The 23934-nt window shown below is 39.9% G+C and overlaps 1 non-coding gene across 1 annotated transcript; it reads left to right on the forward strand.

The window, feature by feature from the left end:
- Nucleotides 1–2722: 2722 nt before the first annotated feature.
- Nucleotides 2723–2810, forward strand: TRNAS-GCU (transfer RNA serine (anticodon GCU)). Its single transcript has one exon. It is a non-coding gene; the product is annotated as a tRNA-Ser (tRNA).
- Nucleotides 2811–23934: the final 21124 nt, after the last annotated feature.

Genomic DNA, 23934 nt, shown 5'->3' on the forward strand with positions numbered 1-23934 from the left:
TTGTTTAACACTATACTTTGATTCTGCCCTCCTAAAAGGAACATTGGCTTTCACAATTCCTTCTTTGTCCACCAGAACTACTGGAAATGTTTCGAAAAAGGTAGGCATACGACGTACAAAAAGCTCATTTCCCTCCTTATCTTTGAAGATAGGGTGTCCTAACCAACCAACAGCTATTCCATCTCCATTGTCCATTGCACCTGCTCTGAATAACCCCCCCTTAGCTGGATTATTACCCGGTCAATTGTATCTTTCGTTACATTATTTAAATTTTCATTTTCTATAAAATTTGTTCTAATTTGATCCTTTAAATTGCGACTGAGCCTATTTATAAAATAGAATCTATTTAATAAATTTTTCGAATACCTGTTGTCAATGTTATACTTAATTGATTCATACCAACCCAAAGCTTCAGTTCTATAATTGTTAAAGGGAGTTCCTATCTCCAAGCAATTTTTGGAATCGATTTGGCTCAATTGTTTGTCGATTATTTGATCTAAATAATCATCCGCTTTATCAATAATATTGAGTAGGACCCATAAAGATTGATTCTTCCATTTTTCTCTGTGATTGAAGATCCGATCCGATCTCAACGATCCATTCTTGTTATAATAAATAAAAAATGAAATTTTATCATGAACCTGACTAGGCTTAGTTATTGATAGAGTGAATTGATCTGTCATTTCCAGACAATTTTTGTGCAATATGTATTTTCCTTTGCTTTGATCACAGAATGCAGAAAATAGATTCCAAGGCAGAGTAAAACTCCGCATAGCACAATTCAAGGAAGGATTTTCAATTTCAAAATATGTTTTTATCTTCCATAGATCAACTATCCTATTCATTAATGAATAGGATTTTGAATCCCTTAAATCTTGGGAAAAAACATTTTTTTTTATTTTAAATAACCTTTTGGATAAGTTGAAATCTTCAATGGGCTTTTTAGTAGCACTAGGACCACCCATACACGGTTCATCTATTGGCAATATGTAAAAAAAAGAATAGCGAATTGATTTTGTAAAATTTTCAATGAATCTTTTCCTCTCCAAAGGAAAGGAATTCTCTTCTGTATATCTTTGATCTTCTGTAAATAATTCTTTCGCCCAAGAGATTGGATAATATTTTGATAAACACTTTGAGGACAAATCCGATTCTATTTTTGTTTGTTCTCTTTCAATAAAAGAAAGATCCCAAAGAATTGATCTTTTTCTTCGTTGCTCAATCTCCGTTTTATTCCTTGTGAATGGATCTTCACAAAGATATTTTTCAGGTTTCCAATACTCATTTTCGGTTGAATTAAGAGTTGAATCGTTCTTCAAATTGATATCTTTCTCATCATTTTCCGAATGAGTTTCGCTCGGTCCTTGATTCTTCGAGATAATCTCATCCTTCTTGTTCGTGTTCTTGCCATATCCTGAATTTAAACTAATGGGATCAAAATCCCGATTGTAATATCTTTTCAATTGGAAAGATAGTAAAAGATGCGGAAATCTCAACCAATTTTGAGTGAAAGGCTTTAAATATTCTTCCGGTGTTTCATTTCCAAGTTCCATAAAGTTATGGATAGCAAAGAGTTTAATCGAATAGAAATTTTTTCTATCAATCATACTACTTTGATGATTGAAGCGATATATGAGGATCGATAATGTAAGTACTACTATACCTTTGACCAAAAAATATGGATTGCTTTTCCGTAGATTGCGTAAAAGCAACGTACTGAGAATTCTAGGATCAAAAAGCTTTATAAGGCGCTCCCGACGTGAAAGGATTTGAATTAACCCATAGATCGGTATTCAAGCTCTGATCTTTGCAACTCTAGCTGCAGCTTATATAGGTGAATCCATGGAGGGTCATCATTAAATCACTGTCCAATCAGACAGAATATTTTCTAAGTATCGTACCAACGCATGACTTGATATGTATGGTAGAAGCAAATCAGATTTCTTAGTAAAAAGAGCTTGGTAACAAGATTTAAGATCAGTTAACTACTTCTGTCCATTAGATCTCCAGATAGAGTGGATCCGATTGGTCCATTTGTATAGAAATATGATAATAGGATCGAACAGGTTCACTAATCGGAGTTGTTTGAGTAAAGAATGTACCGGCGTAGAACGATTAAATTTTTGTTCCCATTAAGGGGAGGATTTTTTCGAACGTGTTTACTTTGTATATAGTTCGTTTCATATATTAATCCATTTATATTGATTATAAGCCTTATAGATTATATGGATTAATATCACATCTATAGATGTGATATATAATGACTTATAGGCTCTTACGCAGTCTATTCTCTCTCCGTTATAAGAATTCATATGCCCAATAAAATGGAATATTTAGGAGAGAAATAAATGGACTAATCCATGTAACGCATTTAATCAAACTCATTGGGGAGGGAATGAAGATATGGTAGAGCTTAAATTTTTGATAGCTTTTTTTCTTGCTTTTACAGCAGGTATTCTAGCTATCAAATTAGGTCAAGCACTGTATGACTGCTGATTTTTTTTTGCTTTTCTTGGCCTGGCCGATGGCCAGGCCAAGAAAAGCAGAAAAAATCAGTCATACAGAACTATTTTTAACGAAATGAACAATACGATTGACTGGATTGTTCTTTATCCAACTGAATAATCGCAATATTCATTATATTGCCGATACAATCTGTACATACTATGATATACACCTTTACTCCACCATTCATTTTGTTACACATGAACTCTTCCATCTTGGAGAGATGGCTGAGCGGACCAAAGCGGCGGATTGCTAATCCGTAGTACGGATCATCCGTACCGAGGGTTCGAATCCCTCTCTCTCCATTCGTCCACTATTGATCCTGAAAACGAATAACCCCGAATCTTTCTACGGAACGGAAAAGACCCATTAACCTAGAGACTTTTTTCACTATTCTTTACGTCCGGGATTACGTCCTGGATCGTTCGATAGAAATCCAAAGATAAAAAGAGAAATGAAAAATACCACTACTGCGTAAACGAACAGCTTAAGAGTAAGCATTACGTAATCTCCGGAATCCTGATTATAAGTACAACAGAATAGATCATCAATCTTTGTACCATATATGGATACTTGAATACCAAACAATAGTATTATTGTTACAAATCACGAAATTATTTCTCCGAATCACGTGTGAAAATCAATTTGAAAGAAGGATATAATTTTTCTCTTTGTTTTCAAAATGGTCTTTTTTCCCTCTTATTTTTTTGGATCAACTAGAGATTTATTGAATATTTATGAAAATAAGTCATTGGTGATCGTATCAATACGTGACCCAATAGCCCGATCCGAAGTGAGCGGTGGGATCGGAAGGAATTGATGAAGGTGAGTGGAAAAGTTTTTATCCGGGAGCAGATAAGGTATCTGAATCTGGTATCGTCGGGTGGAGCAAGGATAGAACTTCTGTCACAAAAAAATGGAAAGAGTTATACAAAAATTGGATCAATGACAGCGACCCAAAAACTTGAAAAAGAAAAAAGGGGATACTTTTTATCGAAAACTTACAGCAGCTTGCCAAACAAAGGCTAAGAGAAAAGAGAGAACAGGAATAATTGGCATTACATCGACAATTGGATCAGAAATTGCATAAGCCTCAGGTAATTTTCCAAAAAAGGGATTATTTGAATGAATAAAGGCATCATCTAGAAAAATATTGAACATAACTGGCATTTTTATTCTCCAATAAAAATTAGGGGGGGGGGGGTAAAGCCAGAAAAGTCTTTGATTGATCGAATCGATCGAAGCTCTTCGGCAAGTTTGACCGGACTTGGGGTTGGAAGGGATGATTCTTTCATACATACAACATTTTACCCAATCTAATAGAAAATGATCAATTAATGGATATTCTTGTCACTTTTTCTGTTTCTCCTATTATGTCCAATTCCATCAATAACCTATTTTGTTGAAATATCCACAAAATTTTTTCCCCAATTGAGATCTGATCTAATGAATCTTGGATACTAATGGGTTGACAAAACATTTGATATAAGTATTCATTAGCATATGAATAGGGAAATAGGATGGGAATGGGGCATGGCCAAGCGGTAAGGCAGTAGGTTTTGATCCTGTTATTCGGAGGTTCGAATCCTTCCGTCCCAGACTTATTTCATTGGTTCCTGTTTTCCCTTCCTTCGCTCTTCCCTTTTTTCTTTCGTAAAAGATCCAACTTTGTTTTCCTTTTTATCATAATTTAACCATACTTAAAGTTCAGAAGGGAATGTGATTACAATAGGGAAGAGATAAAGGGATATATCTGTGGTGCAAGATGGGAATACGGATCAATTTGAGATAAGGTTCAATTTATGAAATTAGCCCATTGGATGTATGCTGGTCCTGCTCATATTGGAACTCTACGAGTAGCACCGCAGATAAGAGCTAATGAACAGACCTGCAATACCATAAAAACACATTACAATTCCTTGTGGAACAAAGAGTATTTGCTGAGATGACAATAGGGGTATCAGGTTCTCACCAAAATAACTCGAGATCCCGACTAGGAAAAATCCTAGTGAACCCAGAAAGAGGATACAAGCCCAAAAGAAATTACTTCTTTTTCGAGACCCTGTTATAGGTTCTATCCAGAGCCATTTGGATCGACGATTCATAAAAAATTGTATTCAATTCCATCCTATTGAAGTTGAGGGAATAGCCAACTTTTTTATCCTTTGGTTCCCAAACTCTTATGAACTATCTATATAGATAGATAGATAAATTTTCAGTTAAGTCAGCCAAGTTTGTCTTCTTGTCCATTCTTACCATCCATTTCAAATGGGTCCTTCCCTAATTTCTCAATTTTAGAAACAACATTGGATCAGTGGAGTATAAATATCTCCTGGAATAGATATCTATACCGTATGAAAAAATAAAACCGACCACATTAACATATTGACCCATACCTATTTATTGACATATGTGTAGATCCTATCTGTATATGTATATGAATATGAATATGAATAAATATCCATATTCATATATATATAATTTGGATATTTATACCTATTTTGTGTCTATAAGAGTTCTATCTTATATCATCTAAAATAGATATAGATATCATATCTGTTCTGCAATTGAAAGATCTAAACCCATTTATTAAATCTGTCTCCTCTTCTTCCCTCATGAAAATTGAATCGTTCCATTCAATCAATTAATTTGTGCCTCCTCCTTTTTGTTCTATCGAATAAATTCCCTTCTGTTTAGGTCGTCAGTTCAGCATTGGAACTAAAATTGGATGGGAGATTGGGACTATTTTTCAGTAAATAGATCAAATTATTCCATTGATATGAATGTTATATATCGGATCAATCTCCAACTATGCCTTTGAATCCATCTCATCTTGACACAGCGGTGGAAAGAATACCCAGTTAGTTGTGCTTAGACTTCAAACAGTTCAGCTTTAACCATTCTAGTGGTCCTCCCTCATTGGTTGTTATAAACTAAGAGTTCATTTCCCAATCAATTACGAAATGCTATAGTTCTTCGCTATTCCCCATTCGGAAGTAATTCGTTGAGATTATGCACTTTTCTATCTCCAAAGTGCAGCTGGTCGGGCCCAGCCATATTATTCGAATATACAACTCGCACACACTCCCTTTCCAAAATAGATCAGTACACTAAGCACCACACTTGAATTTATTATATTTGTTTCTAAAATATTGGTATTTGATCCGAAACCCCCAGCGGAAGGCCAATAACTCAAGGAAATGAAAGGATCAATTACATTTTTCATACGCTCTCCCCTCATAGATAAGGATATGTTCTACAGAATTTTGTTATTTTCTTATTTGATCCTATCTAGTTCTGGACAATAATATTTGGGATACTTAACTTAGTCCCAGGTCTTTTATAAGGATAAAAAGAATTTGCTTGCCCTATCCACTCCCTTCCCTGCCACACGCGTCATGAATCTTTCCGACCGAAGTATAGTTATAGGAAGAATAATTCATTTGCTAATTATTCAGATCAGCCTCTCCTGCAGTTTAACAAGTAAATTATTGGAGAAATACTAATGTAATGACGAGGTGTAGGGATCTTTTTTTTCAGGATTAAACAAAGGGATTCGCAAATAGAAGCGCTAGGGCCACAACTAGTCCATAAATAGTTAAAGCTTCCATAAAAGCTAAACTTAGCAGTAAGGTACCTCGTATTTTACCTTCTGCTTCTTGTTGTCTCGCAATACCTTCTACAGCTTGGCCCGCAGCAGTGCCCTGGCCAACGCCAGGTCCAATGGAAGCAAGCCCTACAGATAATCCAGCAGCAATAACGGAAGCAGCAGAAATTAAGGGATCCATGGTAATCTCCTCTTACTAAGGTTGGGAAATAGTTGATAATACGACAGTTTCATCTATTGAGTGTTCACCAATGGTAAAATTATGGAACGATTTCTTCCGAACAACTAAGAACAAAAATATTTATTGATGATATCAAAGTGATAATATCAACGAATAGGGTATCCCTTATGCAAATATTTCATCATAAAAAGATTTATTCTTCATAATATTCAAAATAAAGATTCCATTTTATTGGGCATATGAATTCTTATAACGGAGAGAGAATAGACTGCGTAAGAGCCTATAAGTCATTATATATCACATCTATAGATGTGATATTAATCCATATAATCTATAAGGCTTATAATCAATATAAATGGATTAATATATGAAACGAACTATATACAAAGTAAACACGTTCGAAAAAATCCTCCCCTTAATGGGAACAAAAATTTAATCGTTCTACGCCGGTACATTCTTTACTCAAACAACTCCGATTAGTGAACCTGTTCGATCCTATTATCATATTTCTATACAAATGGACCAATCGGATCCACTCTATCTGGAGATCTAATGGACAGAAGTAGTTAACTGATCTTAAATCTTGTTACCAAGCTCTTTTTACTAAGAAATCTGATTTGCTTCTACCATACATATCAAGTCATGCGTTGGTACGATACTTAGAAAATATTCTGTCTGATTGGACAGTGATTTAATGATGACCCTCCATGGATTCACCTATATAAGCTGCAGCTAGAGTTGCAAAGATCAGAGCTTGAATACCGCTCGTAAATAATCCCAGGAACATTACAGGTATAGGAACTATTAAAGGTACCGGAGAAACAAGAACAGCAACTACCAATTCGTCAGCTAATATATTTCCAAAAAGTCGAAAACTAAGTGATAAAGGTTTTGTAAAATCTTCTAAGATGTTAATTGGTAAAAGTATTGGGGTTGGTTGAATATATTTACCAAAATAACGTAACCCCTTCTTTGTAAGACCTGCATAGAAATATGCTACTGACGTAAGTAAAGCTAGAGCAACCGTAGTATTAATATCATTTGTAGGTGCGGCTAACTCCCCCTGAGGTAATTTTAGAATTCCCCAAGGAAGAAGAGCACCTGACCAGTTAGAAACAAAGATAAATAGAAACATAGTTCCAATAAAGGGAACCCAGGGACCATATTCTTCCTCCCCAATCTGAGTTCTGGTCAAGTCCCGAAAAAATTCGAGAATATATTCAACAAAATTTTGACCACCGGTAGGAATGGTTTGTGGATCTCGAACAGCTATGGTAGCTGAACCTAATAAGACAACAATTACAACCCAAGAAGTTAGAAGTACCTGTCCATGAACTTGAAACCCCCCTATTTGCCAATAAAAATGTTGACCCACCTCCACACCAGATATCTCATAGATATGATTCAGTGTGCTAATAGGAGATCGTACAATATCCATATCCATATTACCCCCTTGTAAAGATGAACTTAAAGAAGAAAATAAATTATTTTTGTCAAATGAGAGATTCCTCAATTATTTCACTTTCATCAGAATTTTTGATGTCACGAGATAATAAAAAGGGTATTCCATTAAGAATATTTTTCAATTTGGAGCAGCCAACCAAATCAATAAATGAAATTCCCTCTTACGAGATCTTGGATGGAATAGCAGCCAACTCAGTAAATCCTCAGGTCCTCCCCCCCCTTTTTTTTTTATTTTTTTTATTACTTTCTATTAGCCCTTCATATAGCTATAATGACCTTAATGCCCTTCCTTCGCAAATTGCTGACGTTAATCTGTTCAGGATCAATTGGATTGAAGCTATACCATCATCATTGGCTGGAATTGGGATATCCACGAGATCTGGATCACAATCTGTATCAACCAAGCAAATTGTCGGAATACCCAAAGTTCTACATTCCCCAAGAGCAATGGATTCTTCTCGTTGATTGGTAATTATAGCAATATCGGGTAAGCTTGTCATATATCTAATCCCACCTAGATATTTCTGCAATTGGTCTAATTGTCTCTTGAGCATAGCTGCTTCTTTTTTTGGGAAAACCTGGCTATGGTATAATAGCCATAAGTGGTTCTATTACGGGACAATTAATAGGATTTTTGTCCATGTATTATTCGCCCATCTATGCAGCGCTGTGGAAACCTTATGCAATAACTTTATTAGTCGTACCATATATGTTATTTCGTTTTTTCCAAATTATGGACAAACCTTCAAGTTCTGAATCTCCGCACCTCATGAATTCGATCAACAATCCAAAAGCTCTAAGTCTATTTATGGATGGTCTAATTCTTCAATTGTTGAATCCCATTCTTTTAGCAAATCCCGTATTAACAAGACTGGTGAACCTCTTTCTTTTTCGTTACAGCCCTAATATATCCTTTATGATAAGTGGTCTTTGCGGTTGGTTGGGCGGTCATATTCTATTAACAATTTTTATAAAATGGGTATCTTTCCATATAGATCGTAATTCACTTATCGATAATACTTTATTAAGACGTTATATCAATCGAACCTTTAGTTTACTTATTCTTTGTTATTGTTCGTTCTATTTGGGTAGAGCCCCATTACCTTTTCTTAAAGGTAAAAATTATGAAGACAACAATGGCCGCTCTGTGACTATGGCTAGAGATGACCGCTCCGTGGCTATGGCTAGAAAAAACCGCTCTGTGGCTATAGATCCACAAAAACTTCAAGAACTTATAAAAGAAGAAAAGTTCTTCCGGCAGTAACCATGGCCCATTATGTGCTTTGATCATAATAGGGTTTATCAACCGATACGATATATTGGAAATAGCCCATTTACTCGCCTAGGTCCTGTGAGGACCGAAGTCTCTCAATATTTTTTTGGCGCATACTCAAGTGATGGAAAAAAAAGAATCTCTTTTACGTTTTTACCTAGTGTATTGGTCCTTGGGGAAAAGCTCGTCGGTGGATATAGAGATTTTTTATATACTTCTTGCTCATCTGAGGATCCTTATTATAGATGGAATCATACCGTGAAAAGAAAAAGAGATTCTTTAGGGAATGAATTTTCGGATCGAGTGAAAGCTCTAAGCCATGGATCTCCCGCTGAAAATGTTATAGAAAGGAGAGTGAAATTCTCCAATTCTAAGGGGGATTCTTTTACTGAAATGTATGATCCATTCCTTAATGGGGCATTCCGTGGAACAATAAACCAATTTGAGTCCCCCCAAATGCTGAACGATTCGATCATTTCGAATCTTTCGGATTTCATAGAGATATTTATGAGAGACCCTAAAGAGGGATTCCCGAATGATCCACTTGGGTATGGGTACCATATCTCTTATCTTTGGCAGGAATTGGAACACGAAAGCTTTCCACTACCCTGGGAGCCCTTACCTACATATACTGTTCGTTCGCTTGTCCCGGTCACTATATCCTCTAATCCCGGAACTCCTCAACCCAAATATGCTTTAAATAGATTAAAAATGAAAAAGATCTCTTATCTGATCCAGACCCCAGAAATCCAACCACCATATTGGTTGTGGATAACCTGGAGATCATCCATTATACATGTCCCAGTGCAAGTAGCTAGATGTTATGGAGATATCTACACAAACTTTTTAGTTTATGTTTACGGCCGATTTGACCGTCTTATAAAACCTTCGGCCTCAGGTATCATAAGAATGGATGCGATTTCTTGTCTGTTTAAGAATGAATATCTTTTCGTTTACGAGAATTTGTGTTTCCTTTTCGAGTGTTTGGCGCAATATGAGTGGACAATACTACTAATATCTCGCGCGGGTATACCTCGGGATAAGCGTTATTCAATGGAAAAGAAAGATTTTATTTCCCTTTACAGGGAAATACTATTAAATGAACCTCTCCAAATTAGAGAAATTTGGAAACATGTGCCTCGATGGTCATCTGGTTTGATGATAGGTGAATATGATGACGTAGACCCAGTTCTATTATCATCGAATAGAATTCTTTCAAGAAAGGTCAAAGATACAATGACCTTTGATATTGGGCAAAGACGAATAGGAGTAGTTCAAAACCGTTATTCTGCCGAGGCAGATTATCGTCGGAACTTAATCCAAGGATCCATACGTGCTAAAAGACGGAAAATTATGATATGGAAGAGGATACAACCGAATGTACATTCCCTTTTCTTTTTGAAAAGAAAAGAAATACCCGCTTATCCTAAAGATTATTATGACACGTCCGATTCTGGTAGAGTGGATAAGGAACAAATCGGGGAAGAAGTTAGGGAAAAAATCCAGAGAGTCGAAGATCCATTATCCCAGTAGACAATTGCTGAGTCCTTATGTTTAACGTGGCCAGAATTGCACTATTTCAGAGAGCATTTTGTTCCTGGAGATAATCAAAAATTTTCTGAGATTTAACCGTATTCCACCAATTTGTAACCCAAGGCTCCAAACCTTTCTGTAATGAAATAGGAATTACCCAAGGCAGTACTACTAAACATGCGAGATATCGTAGGGAAGATGATGCTTTATATTCAGACACTTCCAATTCGTGAATCGCTAACGAACCTGATTCACTTGTCAGTTCTGTCCGAAATCTAGACAAAGTACGAGTGATAGAATGAGGTATGGGATCCATAGATTGATCTATTGCATAATTGTTTGATCCCGATCAAAAAAATATACTCGGGAAAAAAGTAAAAGGTTTGTTCAAAATGGGTGAGACGGAGCATAAGGAGATCATTCCAAATCATTTATATATGGACCAATTATCTATTCATTTTTTTCATCTTCTTCTTTTTTAGAAGAATAACTTGAAGTAACATAAGTCTTATTCATTGCCAAGATCTTTTGAATCCTGATCACTAGATCCTTTACGAATATTTCCCCAGTTATCTCCAAAGATGACAAACGCTCTTGAAAAATGAGAGAACGACAAAAAGTCATAATTGGATCGTGAAAATGGCCGATACCACTAGAAGGATCCCTCTTTGGTTGATAGGTACTGTAACTGGTATTATCGTGATTGGTCTACTGGGTGTCTTTTTCTATGGTTCATATTCCGGATTAGGGTCATCCCTATAGTAGGGGAAATGCACTTACTGTCTGTGGGAAATAGTATACATGCGAAAGTTAAAAATCGATAAGGCCTTACCCTTCTTTGAAGGGTAAGGCCTTATCGAAATCTCTTTTTGAGATTCTTTCTATATTAATCTGAATTAGAAGAGAAGATTCGTACAAATAAAATGACTTTGTCATTTACTTCATTCAATGCCTTTCAGTCAAGTGATGAGCCAATCTATTCTTCCGCTATATGATCGGAAAAAATTTGGATCGATCAAATTTAAATATCTGTCGAAGGAACAACAGAAAAACGGATAATATTAAGTACTAAATATTTGCTCATTTATCTGATGGAAGATTATGCGAAGTTTTTGTAAAAACCCGAACTATGAGAATCTAAATGTGCATATAGAATATTTTCTTCTATTTTTTTGGCTTACAAAATAAAAGAGGAGGAAAAACACCTTTTATTCATTTTCTCTCATTAGGAACAAACCCTATCAAAAGTTTTATAGGTTTTTTTTTTATGAGTGATATTGCCCCTTACTTGTCTGCTCTTCCTTCTTTAGGAATTTTCAGTATAACGTACAAAATAATCTTCAAATTACGAAGGAATTGACGAATAGGACAAGATCGGAAACCCAATTAGTTCGAATAATTAAATAGGAGAATGGGATCAATTCTACAAAAGATTTGGATATTCTCAATTTGACAGATATTCCCGGACCACCAGTACAACCTGCTATACCAGATGAGCGAGATATTACCGATCGTGAAGGAATTCTCAAGGAAAAGTTTATTAATGATATTATCGAGGAGGATTGGAAGGGTACCGATTTCAATATCGTGAATGGTTCTCGTTCTACTGTTGATATTTACGATGCTATACGTTCTTGTGATTACGATCATACAACAAATATTGACAGGCAAAAGAAAAAGACTGATCTTATTACGAATCAGCAGGGGATTGACGAGACGCGAAGAGAAAATGTTGGCATTATGGATTCTCCGAAAATCAAGAAGAGAATATCCCAATTAGATCTCAATTTCTGGTTATTCCCGGAACTTTCGGGAATAAAGAACATATATTATGAAACTAAATCGAAATTCATAGGGACACCCGAGCCTTCTTTCTTCGTGGGAAACATGAGCCCTTTATCGGACTTGAACCGATGACTTACGCCTTACCATGGCGTTACTCTTCCGCTGAGTTAAAAGGGCCCCCTCATCATATATGAATGAGTGAGTCTACTATGGTAGATGGACAACAAATTGGATATGGATGATCCATCTATCTTTATAGATATCAAGTTGAGAACATATATTATAGTAGCTCGTAGGGTAAGGATCGCTATACTGGAAACTCCGGGCTGAGCTGATACGAAACGGATGGAGAAAAGTTATGCCTGAGAGCATTTGCTGAAATATGTTCGTATTGCTAGAAGAGACAAAGGCTCAACGGGTCAGGTCTTATTGCAATTACTTGAAATGCGTTTGGATAATATTCTTTTTCGATTGGGTATGGCTCCCACCATTCCCGGAGCTAGACAATTAGTGAATCATGGACATATCCGGTCAATGACCATATGGTAGATATACCAAGTTACCCTTGCAAACCTCAAGATGTGATTACTATAAGAGATCAACAAAGATTGAGAGCTAAGAATATGGAGCCATTCCAGTTTATGGCTCTTTTTCTTCCTGGAAGAGGAAGATCTTTCTAAAATGAATTAGAAAGAATTCAATTAGAAGATTAGAGGAGTTGAGCAAAAAAAATTCCTTGATAAAGAGAAAGAACAACCTAGAATTTCTAAAACTAGAATGGATAGAATCCTTTCTTCTCTCTCGGAAATAGAAGAGAGAGAATTAAGGAATTCCGGAATTTGGATTCAAATGTGGAAGGAAAGAAGTGACGGAATATCCATCAATGGGATTGTGGCGTGTATAGTTTAGTGATACAGGTGGGTTTTATTCGTTACATTATCAACTTAAATAGTTAAAGTATATTTGGATGGATCTCTGATCCATCCAAAGCTCTATCTATCTATAACTAAAGGGCCCGATACAACCATCAGAGTCAGAACAGTGAGCTGCGCAATAACTTCTAGATCCATTTGGTTTTCTTTCACCCTCCATCGACTTAATGTATGAATAAAATGTTGTCGGGATCAATCACTTTTCTTCTATTTTGTCTTCTTCGGACTCCTACCCATTGGTGTAGTTTCGATCAGGAACCTATGGCCTTGAGCAACTGATATCTTTACAATAATACATAAAATAGATAGAGAACCCTAAATAGATAGAGAACCCTTCAATATCTAGATAATAAAATTTGATATTGGAGAGAAATAAATGGACTAATCCATGTAACGCATTTAATCAAACTCATTGGGGAGGGAATGAAGATATGGTAGAGCTTAAATTTTTGATAGCTTTTTTTCTTGCTTTTACAGTAGGTATTCTAGCTATCAAATTAGGTCAAGCACTGTATGACTGCTGATTTTTTCTGCTTTTCTTGGCCTGGCCGATGGCCAGGCCAAGAAAAGCAGAAAAAATCAGTCATACAGAACTATTTTTAACGAAATGAACAATACGATTGACTGGATTGTTCTTTATCCAACTGAATAATCGCAATATTCATTATATTGCCGATACAATCAGTACATACTATGATATACACCTTTACTCCACCATTCATTTTGTTACACATGAACTCTTCCATCTTGGAGAGATGGCTGAGCGGACCAAAGCGGCGGATTGCTAATCCGTAGTACGGATCATCCGTACCGAGGGTTCGAATCCCTCTCTCTCCGTTCGTCCACTATTGATCCTGAAAACGAATAACCCCGAATCTTTCTATGGAATGGAAAAGGCCCATTAACCTAGGAAGTCTTAGAAGAATCTTTTTAACTGATGGATGAAAGCTAACTCAAAGGAAGCTAATCTACTTGCGGAAAGAAACTAAAAGCCAAAAAGTAACGTAAACCCTAACAAACCCTAATTCTACCAGCTAGTCCTACTGATGCAAAGGAGAGGATGCAAACTATTGAAAAAGATGCCATTACTTCTACAAAGGTGAAATGCACATGCCTATGCTATCTCTATCTAAAGAACACATCTTTTTGTATTTTTGATTACGTTATCAAAATTATCATACATGTACTTTTAACTAGCTTCTTACTGTGCAGGGGTGGATCAAGGAGGAGAAATGCTTGGAAAAGGTTGGGAAGGTTCAGAGAGGGTCTAAGGAGTCCCTAACACCCTTCCAGAGAGTTTCACCAAGTTTGGCTATCCAGCAACCTCACTTGTGAGCTTCTACAGGAAGTCTGCAGGGGTTCTACAGGATGTTTCAGGGATTTCTACAGGATGTTCTGACATTGGATTTTGGAAGATGGGTGAGTGAAAGAGGATGCATGAATGGATAGGGAGGTAGGGTAGGGGTCTGAGATGACCCAGTGATTGATGGATGAAGTGATGAGAGGGTGTGGAGAGCTAACTTGTCTTAAGGAAGGCTAAGGCAATGGAAGAGCAAGAAGGTAGGGTTACGTGGACAGAAGAGTAGTTGTGAGACAAAGGAGCTAACTAGGAGATGGAGCAGCTGGCCTGGACGAAGCTTAGATGGATGAGATAAAGATGGATATGCCCTACATGGTGTGCACTTAACTGAATCAACCAAACCCTGCATACAATCGAAATCTTAGCTAATCTATCCAAACTGTCAACGAAACAAATGAACAACAGCTTTATTTCCAAAGAGAACCATGTACAACACTTAATCAAAGGAACATCTAAAAAAGTCTGAACGCATGACCAACTTCTACAAATGAAAAACATTACACCAATGATTGCATGGTGAAGCAAACTAGTGTTTTTGTTGAGCAGCACTGGTTCCACAGTTCCAGCCCCTGATCCAATAAGGGAGAGGTGAAACTGAGAGGGCAGACAACCCTTTTATGGAGCTTTTAACAATCTTTATCTTATCAATCTGTTCTACACATCTGAAGTAATTCTATTCCTCAACAATAACCAACTTAACCAACACAACTAAATCTAGCTCAACAAACTTTGTTTCAGATGTATAAAAGGAAAATCACAGTGCTGAAAGGAAAGATAACAATACAAATAAGGAGGCCCTAGGCTCTCAGGTTGGGCCCAACCCCGAGAGCTATGGCTCCTATAAGAAACTCAGAGCTGATATCAAATCTGACTGCTTCCCATTATCAAAAAATAATCATAAGTCAAGAGTTATGCCAATAATGGCTACAAAAGAACAAAACAGAGCTAGGAGCACGTAGTGCAGAATATGCAAGAATTTTTCAAAAGTCCTTTTCGAAGGCTGAAGCCTTAACATTTATAAACTACGATGCCCTAGCTGGCCTCCTAAATCTATGGGACTTGGCTGCCCAAACTGTGAGTGAACAACTCCTTCCAAGAAATCTGCTTGGCTGCCTTCTAGATCCGGTTTTGGTGGCCTTTGGAGCTCGGAGTTGGGGGTGAAGATCCTGAGGGAGGCTATTTAATGCCATAGACAACCCCCCTACGAATCCTCAACCCAATCTTGGCTATCTCCTAGCCCATGTCTTCTCGGTTTTGCTTCAACATGTGTCAAAAAATCCTGCAATGATCACGTGTTAGCCACCTAGGAATAGTGACTACCCTTATTTGTACAAATGACATAAACATACTAAAAAATAATGCATAAGTTATGAAAAATGAAGGATTGAACAAGGGTAGTTAGGCCAAATGAGCCCAAAATGTTACCAAATTTGGGGCTCATCATCACCCCCCTACTAAAATGATTGCTCATCCTTGAGCAACTAATCCAGCTCCTCGTCCTTCATTGCTTTAACCGCCACTCTCACATCCCAGGCTTCTGAAGTAGTATCCTCCTCACTGTCATGGAACCCGACCTTTCTTTCCACCTCCTCCCACTGCTTATGCTCTTCTTTTTCTGTGCTGCCTTCTACCAATCCCAAAAGTAAAGGTGGGCTTAGCTTGAGGCCTATCCAGCTGGCCTGGAGGTTCTGCATGGACTTCTTGTAGAGAGGTACCTGTACTAGGCCCTCCCTCATTCTAGTTGGAGTGTGATACTCCCTGATTTTGAGGCTGTGGGACAATGTGTTCCACCTCCGGGTGCAAGCATGAACACAATTGTCCCCTAGTAGTCGCTCCATATCCTCGAAATGTGCTATAGCCTGAGCCTGCTGATCCATATATTTTAGTAAAGCCTGCGGGTTGGTTGTTAGATGTTGGTGGGCGGATATCAATGCAGTGGGGTCCCCTGGCTCTGCTCTGATTAACAATGGTTCATGTAACTCCCGGTTCATAACATCTTTGACCTATGTCGCTCTCTTTTCTTCGTGGTTTAACCATGAGGTAATTGCCATTAGCTGCATATCTCCCACAACTGTGTTGGGATGCCATGAAGTTACATTAGGAATGGCCAAATTATGGAGGTAGAACTCCGATAGCTTGGCCTTGTCCTATGAGGAGCTACTGTTGCATAAATATGTGAACTGCTGGGGGTTTTGAATCTGGGAGATACCCCTCTGTGCTAATGCATTAATATGGAATTGCAACCACTGGTCCCGTAGGTATAGGCCATAAGATTTGGCCGGCTGCCTACATTGTAGAGCATCCATAGCCCAACTGGCCATGCAGGCTAGTTGTGCCTCTTTTTCTTGCAACTGATGTTTGAGAGCTTGTATCTCTATGTTTTCTTGCAATTCTCTTTCCTGTAGATGCTGGTTTAGTTCCTCAGGACCAGCTTGCATTCCTTCTTTGCCTTGAGGTTCTGCTGTAGTGTCCTCTGATGCTGTGCCCCTTTCTTTCCTCTGTTCCTGTAGCTGTAGTTTGAGATTATCATTCTCTTCCTGTAGAAATACTTGCTGGCAGTTTCCCACGTGCTTGGCCATAGCTAATTCCATTCTTGCCTCCTTGAGTTGTTCCTCCAAGGGGCCTATATCTGCTACTCCTTTAGATTTAGATATCCTCATCCACGTGTGGGTTCGTACTCTTTCTTCTTCCAATGAAAAGAAGAGCGGTACTGTGAATTTTTGTGGGATAATTTTCCCGGCCTCCAAAAATTTATAATAAGAGCTCAAGCTGGGCTGGGGGCTAGGCTCCATGATGTGTTCTACCTCTACTTCCCTTTGTGGTGAGGTGGCTGCCTCCCCCTCCATTCTTTCGGTGTCCTTGATCCTGGCTAAAGTTTCCTGTAGAACTGCTTCAGCATCCTGTAGAGGGGTTTTTGACGCTGACCTTTCCATTCTCTCCCTCCAGGTAGTTGTCTTGGGGCCCCCCGCTCATAAGTGACTGATACTTTGGAGGGGGACGTCTCCCTTGGCGAGGTAGGGGTGTCTTCGATGGTAACTGGGTCTTTAGATGGAGGTTGGGGCCTGCCAGTTTTAATTCTTACACTTCTCCTCGCTTTGAAATACAAAGGAGTCTCCCTTTTGTGTTTCTCCTTTGGCTTGGGAGAGGTTCTTAGGGTGGCCAGCACAGCTGCTGCCTCCCGAGCAAGAATTTCGGCCATCTTCTCCTTCTGTGTTCTTTTCTCAGGACTTCCTGTAGAAAGCCCTGTAGTGGCTGATTTCTGGCTTCTTGTAGAAGCTGTTTTCAATTTTCCTGTAGAAACAGATGGCACCGTTGTAACCTGCTTGGCTGAGGGTACTTTTTCTTTCAATTTTGCTGAGGCTGCCTTAGAGGTGCCCTCACTGACATGGACCTTTTCAGTCCTTTCCACCCTGCTCTGTAGTCATTTCTCCTTGGGGGTTAATGTGGTTTTGTCATCCTCTGTTTTGGCAGCTTGTTTTTCCCCTTGTTTTCCCTTGTGCTCTTTCTTTGGTGCTTTGGCCATGGTTTCTTGGCCTTTCTCTTTCTTCTCTGTTTGAATTGGTTCCTTCTCCTCACTTCTAGAGGAGGTGAGCTCCTCAGCCAGCACTTGGATGTCATCATCCTTAGTCAAATTTCGGAAGGTTTCCCAGGAGAGAGGGACGGTATACGTGTGAAGTGCATCTTCCACGAGGAGCTTAATGAGCCCATGATGGGCTATCTGATCTGGCGTTCCCTCTCTCAGCTTAGTGGCACACTCGGTCATGGACTGCAGGAGGAAGTAAGGGATGCTCAACTTTTTCTCTGAGGGTAGGTCCATTTGGTGCCTAAGTTCTGTGAGGAGCCGAAAATGGTATCCATACACGATGCTGAACCGCCCCTCGCACGTGATATATTTCATAATTTGGAGGCTGACCTCACTCCAAAACAGCTGTAGGCTGGTTCTTCGTACTCCATTCTTGTCTTCTGAGAATTGCTCCTCTGGCAAAAAGAATTCCTTCTTAGCCTTCTGGCCCAGTTTTCTCTCCTCCTTATCCCAAGGTACCCCCATCGGTAGATCAGTGACCCTAATAATGAACTGTGGGGTGAATCTGAGGGTCAAACCTCTGAAGTTGACAATAGCCAACGTTTTGGACTTTGGCTGCAAGGATCGCAAGAATTCCTCTGCAACCTCGTCATCGTGACCTTGAAGCTTGTCACAGAATGACATCCACTGTGCACGAGAAAATAGGTCTACCACCTCAGGGGTTTCCCGTAGCTTCTTGGAGTCTGTAGGCTCTTTCCTGATGAACCCACCTGGCATGGTAAAAGCTCGCTGTGTTGGCTTGAGCTGGCTGGCGTGTATAAAAAGATGGATCTTTGGGATTTCCTTAGACAGAGCGCAGAGTTACGCCTCTATCATGCACACAGTTTATAAATTCACGACTGTCTACAGGTGAGCCTTGACAGTGGCTCAATTATGAACCAAACCCTGTAGAAAATCCCGCATACACACTACGACGACAATTCTCATGCAGAAATAAGAAGGCACTTGCAAATTCATGCACAGACTGAAATTTACGGTTTTCTACCCCTTTGATACGTCGACTTCACCACCTTTCGAACCAATTGCATGGGAGGACTATGTTCAGGCTTACCTCGTTCCAGACTTGCCACCTTTGACGTGAACAGTTTAATTTCTCCGTAACGTTGAGCTTCCTGTAGCGCAGCTTCCTATAGAAGTTGTGCACGGGTTCTGGGGAGCACTTCAGTGGTTCTGGGCCTTCTGTGCAACAACATGATGTTTGAACAGGCTGAGAACTCGGAGTATCAAACTTCAGGAAATTGTGGATGCGTACTTGGCTGCAAAGCGGTTGAGAATAAATGAGTGTAGTGTGCCATACGCAATCTAGCCGGTAGATTTGAATCTCTGCGGAACTCGTGGCACGGGGGTGAGCTGTCCCCGTCGGCCCGTTGGCCGACATCACCTGTGATCATTCCACTGCATGTCTGCCTAACCACAGAATCATTCCTTGCATATCTACCGCCGCCACTCTTTCTAGATCGCCGCTTCTCTCCGACTGGAGTCTTCCCACGTGTTCATTTCCTGCCTCGTCGACACACCCAACGCTTTTCGGATCGGACGAGGCCATCGGGCTGGTTGTGGTGGCCAGTTGAATGGCTACCCGACTTGCTCAACCCATTCATTTTCATATTTACACACATTTTAAAGCATTATTCATGTAATTTGATGAAACAGGGTGAGGCACTTACCTGTGCGGCCGTGACGTTATTTTTCTCATGCTTCAGGACGAGGGTGACAGATCCGCTTGCTGCCGCTTCGTCACAGGTACGGGAGCTCCTTTTCGCTGACTGCTACTGGTTACGAGACTGGTTGCTTGGCTATGGATGGTGCATGCGCCGGCTCACGAGTTTCAGGTGTCTTCATGGCGTGCGCTCTAGCCAGATCAACTGCTATAGGATTCCTGTAGGACATCCTGTAGCCGTTTCTCCTCCTCGGGTGCATGCTGAAACGGTGGAGTCACGTTCATGGTTGCAGGGTCTTCGGATTGCCTTGACAGGTAGTGCAGCGGCCTCTGCATGCTTTGTTTTTCATTTGAAAATGATTTCTTCTGAGAGTCCAACGTTCTGGTTTGACTGCGCAGGTATTTCAATCGTATGGCAACAATGGTGGTGGAAGGAGGCGACAACAGTGGGTGATGGAGAAAAACATTGGTTGCATGCCTCCTTATTGGACTTCGGGCTTCAAATTCTTCTACATAGTCAGTCCTGGCTTGTCCCAAGATTCTACAGGAAGTTTCCTGTAGAAATATAGAACTTCCTGTAGAAAGTCCTGTAGCTTCCTGTAGGAGGCTAAAATATGACCAGACCGTGCCCAAACCTTGTAAGAGATGAGTGTTTCTGGAGGGAGTGCTGGTGACCTGGTAGCATGGTAGGGACCCTTATCCTTGAGTTGAGAGGCCTCCTTTTCTGCATGGAATACCTGCAACCTGCATTGATTTCCAAAGCTTGAGCCTGTTTTTCTGTTTCTGCCTCATTTTCTTTTCCTTGGTTTTTCTCTCTCTCTCTCTTTTTTTTTTTTTGAGGAGATAGCAGGGGCACCTCAATGATGTTTTCACCCCTACTATCTACCTTGGGCGCCTTAGAGAGGTTTTCACCCAAGGTTCTTTTTGTTTTTATTCCATTTTTTTTCAAAGAGACAGTAGGGGCGCCTTAATGAGGTTTTCACCCCTACCATCTGCCTTGGGAGCCTCAGAAAGGTTTTCACCCAAGGATCTTTTTATTATGATTTTTTTTTTTTGGATGCTCAGGATATGCCCAAAACAGAGGCAGAACCCTTCTCTATGACCAGCACTGATTTTTCCACAGTTTTGATGAACTCTTGCCTCAAAAGAGGTTTCCTGTAGATCTTTAGTCGATACCCATTGACGAGCACGGGGATGGCTTCCTCATCGATGGTCTGGATAAGAATAGACCCATTATCATTGCACTTCTCCACTGCATATGGCCCTAACCATCTTGTCCTCAGCTTACCCTTGAAATCCTTGTGTCTGGAATCATACAACAACGCCCAATATCCCAGTTGGAATTGCTTGTCATTGAGGTGCCGGTCATGCCATATCTTCCTCTGAAGTTGAACCACTTCTGAGTGGAGAAGGGCCTGCATTCTGTGTTCATCTAGCCCATTCAGCTGCAATAACCTTTCTTGTTGGGCATGGCTGAGATCTAGGTCCAACTGAGCTGCCATCCTCAATGTGTTGTACTCGAACTCTATTGACAGCAAAGCCCTCTTCCCATAGACCAGTTCATAAGGTGTGAAACCGGTTGTGGTCTTCCAAGTGGTGTTGTAAGCCCAGGTGGCCTCAACCAGGCGATCTGCCCAATCCTTTCTGCTGCTGCTCACCACCTTAGTCAAAATCCCTTCTAATGCTCTATTGGTGACTTCCACCTGCCCATTTGCTTGAGGATGATAGGGGGTGGAAGTTCTATGCTTGATCTTGTGATGAGCAAGCAAATCTTCAATTAAGTTGGAGGTGAACTGGCTTTCTTGATCGGTGACTAGCTCTCTTGGGTAACTAAATTTGTAGAAGATTTTTTCTCTTAAAAACTTATCCACCTTTTCTTCTGTCGCTACTTTGATTGCCTTGGTTTCTGCCCACTTTGTCAGATAGTCTATGCACACAATGATGTAAGACCTTTGCCTTGAAGGAGGATTGATAGGACCCACAAAATCCATGTCCCACTTCTCAAATGGTTCAAGAGTCACTTGAGGTTGGAGAGGCATTTCGTCCCTTGGGGTTGGCTTCCCCATCCTTTGGCATCGGTCACATTAGCTGATATATCTCTTGACATCTTGATGAAGCGTGGGCCAATAGTAGCCTGCCTGTAGAATTTTGAAGGTAGTCCTCTTGGCTGCAAAATTTCCTCCACAAGGCCCGTCATGACAGGTTAGGAGGATGTCAAAGACCTCCTCCTCCCTTACACAACACCTTAAGATCTGATCGGGGCCAAGTTTGAACAGGTTGCCCCCGATCCAAGTGAACGAGGCACTCTTCCTTACAATTATGCTTTTCTCTTTGGAAGATAGATGCGGAGGGAACTGTGCTGAGACCAGATAGTTTGCTATATCAGAAAACCATGGGGAGAGTACTGAGATAGCAAACAGATGTTCATCTGGCATCTGGTCGTCCACTGTTCCATCTTCACCTGCAGGTAAATCCAATCTAGACAAGAAGTCAGCAACAACATTTTCTTTACCTGGTTTGTCAACGATAGTCAAATCAAACTACTGCAACAGAAGTAACCATTTAATAATATGAGCATTCACATCTGGTTTATTCATTAAATATCTAATTGCAGCATGATCAGTATGTACAAATTTTTGATAGCCAGTGATGTAGTGTCGGAACTTGTTCAAGGCATGGACCATGGCCAGGAACTCTTTCTCAGTTACAGTATAGTTCAGTTCTGCCTTGGATAAGTTTTTGCTGACAAAGTATATGGCATATGGGAGTTTTTGTTCAACCTGTCCTAAGGCTGCCCCTATGGCTTTGTTCAAGGCATCAGTGTGGATGTGGAAAGGTAGGGCCCAGTTTGGACCTCTTAATATCGGGGCGGACACCAACTTATCCTTTAATTCATCCAGATCCCTTTGACAGTCGTCCGTCCATTTGAGCTCAACATCTTTTGCTAAGAGGCCAAACAGTGGCGAGGCTAGCTTACTGAAATCTTTAATAAACCTTCTATAATATCCTGCTAAGCCTAGGAAACTCTGAACATCTCTTACTTTCTGAGGAGGTGGAACCTTTTTGATGAGAGCATTTTTATTAGGATCCACCTGCAATCCTTGGCGAGAAATGGTATGTCCTAGCACGGTCCCTTCAGTCATTAAGAATTCACATTTTTTTGGACTAAGGGATAGGTTCATCTCAATGCACTTGGTTAGAACTTTTCCCAGATTGGACAATGCTTCTTGGAAGTTGGACCCATAGGGAGTGAAGTCATCCATATAGATTTCCACCGAATCATGGACCAGCTCAGAAAAGATGCTCAATACTGCTCTTTGGAAAGTGGCAGGAGCATTGCATAGCCCAAAGGGAAGGACTCGGTAAGCAAAGGTACCCCAAGGACAAGTGAAGGTGGTCTTATCTTGGTCTTCTGGGCTGATTTGGATCTGGTTATACCCGCTGAACCCATCTAGGAAAGAGAAAAACTTCTTCCCTGCTAGTCCATCCAACACTTGATCTATGAAAGGCAGAGGAAAGTGGTCTTTCTTGGTGGCTTTGTTCAGTTCTTGGTAGTCCACACAGATTCTCCACTTTCCATTTTTCTTGGGTACCAACACCAGAGGGGACACCCACTCGCTATCCAAGATGGGGTAGATGAATCTTGCATCCAACAGTTTTTGTAGTTCTTCTTTGACAATGTCCTTAAGGGCTGGATTCATTCTCCTCTGAGGTTGCCTGACCGGTTTACAATCTTCTCTGATGTAGATGTGATGGGTACAGACCGAAGGGTGGACTCCTTTCATCTCCTTATAGCTCCAAGCGAAAGCATCTAGATGACTGGCCAACAGACTATATAGCTCCTTTTCCTGGGAAGGAGATAGGGAGGAGCTGATCTTTAACATTCTCTTGGGGCCAAACTCCACATTTTTGACCCTGGGAGAGAGTGGATCGGTCACACAAAGGTCCACTAAGGTGCTGGCTTGAGTATCTTCCACCAATTTCTATAAGGACAATGCACTGGGATGCGGATTCTGAATCATGGTCTCAATCAAATCATCCTCAGTTTGAG

This window comes from Pinus tabuliformis, chromosome 4_2 (assembly GCF_031772625.1).
Source record: "Pinus tabuliformis cultivar Carrire ecotype Pingquan chromosome 4_2, CPIR1, whole genome shotgun sequence".
Lineage (NCBI taxonomy): Eukaryota > Viridiplantae > Streptophyta > Pinopsida > Pinales > Pinaceae > Pinus > Pinus tabuliformis.